Raw genomic sequence first — 10,632 nt, forward strand, 5'->3', positions numbered from 1 at the left:
GCTTCAGCTGCTTTTTATTTTTGATAAACCCTGGGGCTGCCTCTGTTAAGGTGAGAGAATACACTAAGCCCATTGAGCCTGCTGAAAACCTCTGCTATGGTCTCTGACTTCTAGCAGGCAAGCTTAAATGAATCTCTCTCAAGTAGTGGAATAGGTAGGAAAACTGGTTTATCAAAACACATACACAGTTCCCTTAAACAGTTCAACTTTAAGGCATGTCTGCATGCATTCCTACTGCCTGTGACAATAGTAACACTTCCTTTCAGCCTAATAGGTCCTGAGCCCCATCCTTTGTCTGCTGATTAACTGCTCTATTCATTGACCAGACCACTAATTGCATGCTCCTTATAGTTACCCTACATTACTGTAAGAATTAATGAGACACAATTACAGCTCCCAGAAATCTCAGGCCTAGCCAACTGCAAAGCACTCCAACTGAATAAGAACTCCCCAAGAATAAAGAGAAAAATTCAGCCCATTGTTCACAGGAAGCAGAATGTTTTTTGTTAAAAAATTGTATTTATTTGAAGCTGTTTCATAATTAGGCCCTGGAGAGAAAAAAAAAAAAAAAAGAAAAAGAAAAAAAAGGAGAGAATAGAGAAAGAACTTGGGAACCAGCATTCACTGAGAAATCACAGCGGATGCAGAGACGAGCACACAGTTCAGATAGGAAGAGAAAAACACAGAAGGAAGGAGTGCATAAAAAATTAGTGCTATGAACACTACAATCATCTATAACCAATCAGCTGTTTCAACAGAGCATGTCCCACTGTATGAGAATTACCACTAATGCAACCTTCTATTTGACAGCTTCAATCTTGAACAATTTAAAATAAGCATATGGAAGCTTCTGCAGTCATGTCTCTACTATGAGGCAGAAGAAGAGGAATTTAATTTCCCACTCTCAGAATTTAATACACATTAGAAGTCAGCGTCATTAGCCATGAAAGTCAAAATGAAGGACAGAAAATGAGTTTTTTGAAAATCACCCATATTGAAAACTGCACTCACATTTAATCTGTGTAATCAACAGCCACAGCTATTCAAAGTCTTAGTGACTACAATCACTACCTATTAGCCTGTAAGTAGTTCAAAAGCTATTATTCTCACTTGAACAATTTTCCAATACACAAGAGACTGCATTAAGTTAATGAAGTTAATATGCAGAGTCAATATTCTTTGTTATGAAGTCATCTTATTTCATTGGCTCCTCTTCAACTTATTTTCACCATATAAATTCGATTTAAATTACATGTATAGTTTGACAAAGCCACTGATACTTAAAATAGAGCTTGAAATGCAGCACTATACTTTATAGCCCTAGTAACCATTTTCCAGGGTACAATTTATAGCAGCCACTGAGACCCCAAACTAAGCATGTCAGACTGGCACTGCTACATTCCAGAATCAACATCTTTGGACAGAGACAACATTTTTTGTACATCTCTACAGGGATTCTCAATAATTGCACCTAACTGCAGTAATAGTTTAAATTCATGGGAAATGGATGTTCTTCTGATATTATCGCTCACTGATATCACAGCAGAACGCTTTCCTGCATGAAGCAGACAGTTACCACCATGTGGTGCTGAATCCCAAGCAGGAAACAAGGCACAAATATGGATCAGAGACCTTTGTGTTCAGTGTATAATAAGTCCAATATCCCTGTCATAGAACAGCAATCATTAACTCGGGGATCTTTTGTTAAATGGCCCCTGTGGCTGGACTGGTAACAGCAGGGATCGAATTTGCAATCCTCAAGACTAGATTCATCTGTCAGGGAGACTGCAGGCCTACAGATTCATGCATTTCCAAAGTGAGTCTCGAAGACTTCACATGAAAATACCAATTTCAATTAACCTTGGCTGATTAATCAACCTCAGTGCATGGCCACAGAGCTTACATTTGCAGATCTAACTCTGGTAGTATTATCTGAAATGGGTTTTCCTCATGTCTTGAAAAAACCTTTGAGGAAAAAAGAAACCTTTGTCTCAAATAAAACATCACCTAGCTTGTTCAAGCTGTTCCTGTTTCAAGCCCAAAAATAGAACAAGTCTGAATTCCTGCAGAGTATGATGTGAAATTATTTCTACTAGTGCAAATAATGTATTCTGGTATCTGGCCCAGCCTTCATTTCAGATGTTATGAAGTAACTTAACCAATACAAAATATCCACACACTGTAGGATAGCTGTGATTTCTAGTTGAGGTGTCTCTCTCTCTCCATAAAGAAAAAGGAGTCCTTCCTGCAACAAACATTATGAGCCCACACTTTAGGGCATCAATTTTAAGGTAGAACTTCTAAATGAAAGATTATTAGAGGTATACAGGAAGAGCATTGTAAGAGACAAGGGAAGGTTCCAAGTCATAACCTGAGCTCACTCAAACCATTTCTACTCTCCTGTTCCACTACCAATTTCTTTAGAGCTACATGTTATTTATGGTAGTGCATACAGCACCAGCAAAGGACAATCCTGATCCACCTAGTGTTCCCATGTGCTTATTTATGCTAGAACTGATTCACCTAAGGAAAATTTTTTGTACTTCTCGTCCTTTAGTTTGCATGTTGTACATCATAAGCTTTACTACTAGGGAGCTTCCTTCCCTCCTTTCCATTGTTATATCTACATCCAGCACCCATTTTTCCTGAAAGTAGTTCAGTTAAGCAATGGTTTTGTCTGTACCATCTCCTAAGTGTGGTCCCAAAGGTAACCTCAAGACTAGAACCACCAACAGGACAGATGCCAAACATGAAAATTCAGGCATTGTCAGGAACTTGCAGCTGTAAGACGAGCCTGTAGGCAGGAGATGAACAGGTGACACTACTCTTAGAGTTGCTTTGGAGGTCATTCTTGGGAGCAACATAAGCATAAGCTATGATGTATCACCTCTGTGTGCAGTGATAAACTGGCACATGAGTCCCTACAGGATGAGGCTCACAGCTGATTTACACTAGAAAGGTTAATATAGAAATTACACTAACAAGACTCTTCTCAAGCAATCCACACCTATCCCTCAAGAGATGTAAAATGTACAGGTAAAAGAACTCCTTATGCAGCTTCTGCACTGGCATAGCTGGCATAGCTATGTCAGCAAAATATTCATATCCCTCCCTGACAGGCCTCCTTGATAACGCTTTCAAGTGCAAACCAGGTGTCAGTATTTCTGTTACAAGAGAAAAAGAGTTCTACACTAGTCACGAGCTGAATATTTGGCCTTTCATGACCTGGAAAAGTCCTTGCTTCCAAGGAGGTCAAATCCCAGGATCATGTTTTCCACCAGCATAATCTCTCATGACCATAGTACTGGTACGGTACTGTATTAACACATATAGAGTAGAAGAAAATATATCAGTAGCCAACCATTTATATTCTGCATTTCCATGTTAAAATTATCTATTTACACTACATTAATGCCACAAAAAATCCCGCTAATGGGAAGCACCAACAGTTCTATTGTTGTGATTTTTAGATTTAGTCTAAAAATTGTTTAAAATCTACTAATCTCTGGACATTTCAGTTGGTTATATTTGGCACTCAGAAATATTTAGATAATTCTAAGCAGAGATTCTATACATTGAATTCCCAGATGCATCCCAGATCATGGAAGAAGCTGATCAAGTACAAACATCTTTCATTTTAATCAGATTTGTTAGGTAGAAAGTTAACAATATTGGTTTGAAAGCAGCTGGATAGCTTTAAAGACAAGACAATTAAATGCATAATGGCATTAGGCAACAACCCCAGAGCTGAAGAGATGATTGGGAGAAGACATGCTGCCACGGGCAGTGTTGCAGAGGGTCTCTCAAAGATCACCAGCCTGTTCCTAACATAATTTACCATATTCTCTCCATCTCTAGTTCACTTACTCTCTGATCCTATGAGATTATTTATGGATTATGTTTAGGCCTTGCACTGATAGGGCAACAAAAGGCCCTTTGAAAACACCCCTCACTGGGGTGGAATGCACAGGCCACAGTCCACCTGGAGTGCCCCTCAGTACAAACTAAGACATTCTGTGACAAAAATCAGCATGAATAAAACAAAGTGTTTATAACTACTTACACATGCAACACTCACAGCCATTGATTAGCCAAACAGCATGAATCCATGAGCCACAAGAAACAGTCAATCACATTAATTTCTTCAGTTAATTAATTAATTAATGTTCCTTTTATTGACTAGAAGGGAAATTTTTCAGAAACAAAAAGCAATCTGCGTACCTAGGCATAAATCCCTACCCAAACTGCATCCTACTCCTAAAACTAAGATAACGTTTTGCATGGAAAGAAAGTGTTATGTTGATCTATGCCCTGGTTTACCACTGCTGGCTTCAGAAGAGCAAACAGCAGAACAGAGAGTAGTTCCTGTGACAAAAGCATTAGACTGGCACAAGGTTCTGCATCCTTTAACTACCTGTGACACACACTCCTACCCTGCCCTTTTTGTCACTCAAATGCAGTAGAAATTGGCTAATATGCATATTGAATGTTGGTTGGTCATACATTGGTCAAAAAGCAGATTGGACAAAATCATCAAATCCCTGTCAATTTTGAGCCCAAGTGATTCCTTTTATAGCATCTTTACAAGGTGCCCTATAAATACCAGCAGTCCTATGGTTCACACCTGCCATTGTAAGAGGGAAACCAGTCACTGGAAATTAAGTGCCTTTATTATGCATAGAAAGTGTAAGAGTGGAAAGAGATGAAGAGGAACAGACAGTCCAGAAATACAGGATAAGATTAGGAAGAAACGTCTCCCAAAAGAGAAGCATAATTAAGCATCCAAACTGCCAATTAACAGTAAACAGCCAATGAGAGAAACATGTACAGAAGAATGCAGGGATGTGTGGGGATTTAAGAGGCTATATTGCAACTAAGCTTTATACATGGAGAGTTACAAGGTATTTAGGTTGCTGAATTCTACTTAAGAACATAAAGTCCCATTCAGTTCTACAGGAGATCAGGCACCTTCACATCTCTGCCAGTTTGGGTTCAGGGACGGCTCCCATCGGGTCCGTGCCTCTCACAGGCCTGGCTCACTGGAGCAGGCAGCCAGAACATTTTGAAGAAACTCTCGATGCACCAGTGACTCAGAAAAAAACTCTCACTCTACCATAAATACGTTTAATGTCCCACACGTAGGACCATTTAATGAGACTCAGTAAAAAGCAGTTGTTTGGGGGAAGTTACAGGCAGTTACTTATTCTGAACTTAAGCACAGGTTCAGAAATTTCCTCTGTAAAGCTGCCAGCCTTTCTCCACTCACAATTATCATGTACCATTTGTGTTACTGTAGAATTCATAAGCCCAGGCTACGGATCAGTCCTACACAGATGAAAAGAAAAAAAGGACATGCTTACACACCTGATGCAAATCATGCAACCCAAACAATATCCATAACATAATTTTTTTAAAAATTTATTCCCTTAAAGCTAATTAATATCATCCATAGTAGAATTATCACAAAAACATTCTCCATATTACATTTGAATAGGTTTAGAAAGGAAAAATATGCATTGAACCACAAGGAGAAATACAGATTATTACAGTATTACATAAACTCTATGTAGACAGGAGAAACACCTTCTTTGAAAGCAGTGGGGGTTTTTACATAGCTAGATAAAATGTACTCCATGAAAATGACTTACAAAACTGAACACATGGGGACCATTCCAGTAACTACAGTCTTGGAGGGCTTTCTGTTACAAACACAAGAATATGTTTGGGTATCATTTATAACACATACTCCCCAGAAATAATTTACCCTTCCAGTCAAAAAACCTTGTATAAAGGTACTTCACTGTTACCACACAAAAAAAAAAATCAGAATAACTTCAGAGAGAGCAACAAAGGAAATTTGCATCTGACACTAATATCTTCATAGGATAAAGTATATTTTAATGAAGATATTGTCAGCAATACATGTGTTTATGCTTCTTTTTTCCCTTCACACTTGGATTTTATTTCATTTATGTCATGATCTACCTTGCAAGTTTAAGAAATGCATCATTTATTCATGACCTCTACTTTCTTTCAGAACCTCTCAGTTACACAGAAGACCAGGCTAGCGAAAAATCAAGTGGTTTGTCTGATAACAGTTAGTGTCAAAACAAACTGTGCATGTTGAATTTCTGTTAACTGAAGTCATAATAAAAAAAACACCCAACCCAAAAACCAGCGCTTGCTTTACCCTTTTCCAGAATAAACTCTCATAATTAAACTTCCTACTTTTCCAAGTAGCTGACTATGTATTCCTGCACAGCAGGAGGTTTTCTCCACAGACATATTGACTTGGACAATAAACAAAGCAAAAATCCCTGACTGGAATTTACAGCTAAATTTAACCATGCATATTGTTAATAAAATTTGCATATATGTCTTTCAACATTTAGAAAAAATAAAAGTGGAAATTCAATGAATTTGGGCACTGCACTGCCTTGCAAGGAAAAAAATAAATGAGATTTAAGTTGTAATTTCCATATTTATTGAGGCTCTATGTCAAAAGAAATCTGTGCAAAAAAAAAATCCTGGTGCTGCCTTGATGAGATCTGAAAGATGACAGTATATTAATAGTAAAGGAACTTCTCCTTACCAAATATGGCTTAAATAGTACCTGTAAAACACTGATGAAGAGCCACATAATTTTAGAAAACATTTTCAGCATCTCTTATTTCTCTGTCCTTCAACCACAAAACAAGTTAAAGCAGTTACCGTGTTTTGAAGAAATATCATCCACCCCTTCCCCTCAGTGTCAACTTTCCCCATGAAACATTAACAGATCATTCAGCACCGACTTCTTACAATTAAAGGTGTGAAAGGAAACTTTAACTGATATTTTTTCATTGATATTTTGTCACAACACTGCATCACCACTAGCCCTCCAAAGCCAAGAACTAAAAGTAGCAAATATTCACCTTCTATTTTTAATTTTTGTGTCTCTTTTCGCAGCATCCTGGACATTTGGATGTCTTAGGAATTTAATTTAAAGGAATTAAGGTTTCTAGTTCCTTTAAAACTAAGTTACTTTACCTGGATCTGCCTAGCCACAAGAAGTAGACAATGAAATGCAGTTCTGCCAGCATAAAACCTTTTAGATAAGCAAAAAAAAACCAAAAAAAAACCAAAACAAAACAAAAAAACTTTCCCACTAAAGAGAGAAGATCATACTCCTTTGAGGTACTTTTCCAGTACAAAAGCTGGATGTATTCCAGGGATTATGCTGCTGGTTGGGTGGTTTGGGTTTGTTTTGTTGAGTTTTCTTTCCTTTTATTTTTTTTTAACTGAAACTGTGAATTTTTATCAGTAAAGCTCTCATTAAGTTATGAAAAAATGTTCACATTGCCACAGCGTATACTTTATAGATTTTAATACTTGCACTTGCACTGGGCAGGATTTCAAGGACACCTTTAGCCTTTGCTTGAGCCTTCAGAGCTGGCTGCTCCTCAGCTGGAGGAGTGAGAGGGCAGAAGCGAGGAACTTGGTCGTCACTGAAGGCATTACCTACAGCTGACTGTGCAAATAAGTGGCCCAGTCACTCTTCTCTTAGTTTCAGGTGAAACAACCAACCATTAACACCCCGGTGAGATGCACAGCTCAGCTCTCACCTCTCAAAGCACTTTAGCACACATCGCAGGCCTGGCAAGAGATCCCTGCATCCCCCTCCTGAATTCTTCCTTCAAGTACAGCCACAACGTTTTTCTTTTCCTACCAACAAGCCGAGCTGGGAGAGAAGTGCACTTCAAGAAGCACCTCTAGCACTCAGGCCGTGGCTGTAGAAAGCTTCACAAGGTGTCACTGAGGCTCTGTGAAACACTATGGCACCTTCCAAAGCACCCTCTTGGGAGACCCACGTGTTGCAACTTCAGATTTTTTTTTTTTTGCAAAATGCTGCATTCAGATATGATGGGACAGAGAGAGCTGAGGAAGTGCAGGAATAATTTTATTCTGCAAATGTGTAATAAAAACTAGGTAAATAACCTCAGTGACAAAGAGGAAGTCTGTATTCTGCATTTCCAGTCATAGGAAACCAACAAAACTACAGGAAGACATGACTTTCAGTGAGGTCACCCAGGAGAAGCTGAGAGCTCGCTGGGATGTGTTCATGACATTGAGGTGGGCAGAAGACAGGATCACAATTCTCCAAATACAAATTGCTGAGCAGGAACCCAAGCCAGCAGTTAAACATTGCAGAATCAGGCACTGAAACTAACGAGTTAAAGATTAATTCACTCACAGACTGTGTGTACATGGTCACCTCATGGGGCCATCACCAGGAAGACAAGAGATCTTCTTAGAAGAACTGGCTCTACCAGAGGCTAATTAACAGATATGCTGACTGTAAATAAAAGCAGGAGGTGGTAAACAGAAAAGAATAGAAAGTTTGATGGGGCTCCCAACAGATGCTGTGTGTCAATAAACATCAGTTGAAACTCAGATGCTGCTTTTGTGCTCTCTTAAGGAAATCATTATAATCACATTATTCTGTAACACAGTCTAGCCTGAGCTCCATGCCTCATACTAGAGAGGATATTTTGATCAACTAGACATTTGCTAATTACAAAACCAAGCACCTTGAAGCTATTTTGTTTTACATACAGAATGAAGCAGCTTATTTAAAAGTGAAAATTATGACATTCTGATCTACTACCCATAAAACTAACAATACCCATAAAGCTAACAACTATTTCTTATATCCCAAACTAAATTAGTGGCTCTTGTAAAAATATTGTTTGCTTCAAAAATGCCAGTTAGGTAGCACAAACATGTCTACAAAACAGACAAGAGATTGATATATACAACGACAATTATGCTTTTTAAGCACAGAAACACTTTTTCAGTTTATCATCATAATTTTCTAAATCTGTATAATATGCATGCCTTAACTCCAGATTTTGACATTAGGTTATTTATGTATATTTTACCACAGCATTTGCCTCCACTGTCTATTTCACAAATTTTCTGCCAATAAAGGACTCTCCATAAGGAAAACAGTTTTAATAGTACTGAACACTTAAAAGATGGTCCTATTCATTGTCCATTCTTTGCCCACACCTCCAAAATTAAACTCCCAGTAAAAACCAGATTTTTTTTCCCATCTCCCATTTAACCACCTGATTTGACAAACCTTTTCTCAAGCAAACAGACATTTTAAAGTAACCAGCATCACTGACAGGAGGATAGATTATTTTGCATGAGAAAGTTTACAGGATGTAATCTTCTCTTTTCCTTGAAGTTAAAGTAATTACTACCTAGTTCTGAAATGAAAGAAATTCAGTGTCAGTCCAATTACTTGTGAACACATGTTTATTCTGCACCCAATTACTCCCCTCAATTCTTCCAGTTTCAAGAGTGGATGGATTTTGCAACTCTATTTGCTTCTCAGTTCTTGACATTATCATAAAAATTCTGATTAAGCCATACAAATTATGTGAGAGAAGTTGCACTATTCTGCCATTCTTGACACACTATATAGACAGGATTACAATATCTCCTTTCACTTCACAGAATTTCTAAATTAATTTTAATAGAATTTACCTTTTTTTTTTACTGGGAAAGCATGAACATTTTTTTTTCTACTTTTTCCAACTCATGAATTCTGATGTACTAAAATTTCTTCCTTGTACAATGATTATTTGAAGTAAAGCTAATTGACTGTGGAGCACTATGCTTCAGAAAGTATTTAGAATCCACACATGAGCAGCTGGTACCATATGAGCTCACTCTTATGCTTTAATATTGTGTTTTCCTTTCTCTGTTGTCCTTCCTGCCACACTTTGGGTTGATGAATCTATTTCTCAACAATACTCAAACTTTTTCTTTCTTTTAAATGTTATCAGGCTATTATATTTTTATTGCAAATATTTATTTTAAATAGTTCTAAAATAATAAAAGGAAACTTCTAGTACTAACAATATACCATAATAAAACTGTGCTGACAGAAATCTGAATAAAAAGTATCTGCCATGTCAGGAAAAGAAATAAAAGAGGCCTCACCTATTCTGGTCAATATAGCACCCAGGTAAATTCAAGCACACAGGAGTAAAACCAAATATATCTATTTTCAGGAAATTTTAAAAAATCTGAAGAGTTTATTAAAAATATAGAAAAAAAAAAAAACCCTGCTGTTTTACCAAGAGTATGCTCCTTTACAGATTTGACCATTAATGCCTGTGAACACTTAAACAGCAAAGTATTACTTAGCAGTCATGAGCTAAGTCAAACTACCATGAAAACAAAGATAAGAATATCTGGAAAGATATTTCTGTAAAGCTGTTACAATACAAAACAAGCAATAAAGAATAACAATCAACTTTTGCTTAAGAAATGCCTCATGTTGCCAGTTGGTGGTAGCTTCTGGCTACAAACTGCATTCTGACACTGAACTAATGACAGAACATAACTCATATTGAAACTAATGCAGATCATACTAACAATATTCCTCCCTGATTTTTAATATTTGCTTTTTATTCTCTTCTTGTCATAATACAATATCCAGTGAATTTTGCAGGATTCTCACACTAATGTTCTACCCACCAACGTTGGAAGAACACAAAAAAAGGTTCACAGTTGTATTTGAGACATAGCTGTTGCAAATTTTTGCTTCTACAAAAAGCAACAAAGGAGAAATGGAAG

Source organism: Motacilla alba, chromosome 2 (genome assembly GCF_015832195.1).
Source record: "Motacilla alba alba isolate MOTALB_02 chromosome 2, Motacilla_alba_V1.0_pri, whole genome shotgun sequence".
Lineage (NCBI taxonomy): Eukaryota > Metazoa > Chordata > Aves > Passeriformes > Motacillidae > Motacilla > Motacilla alba.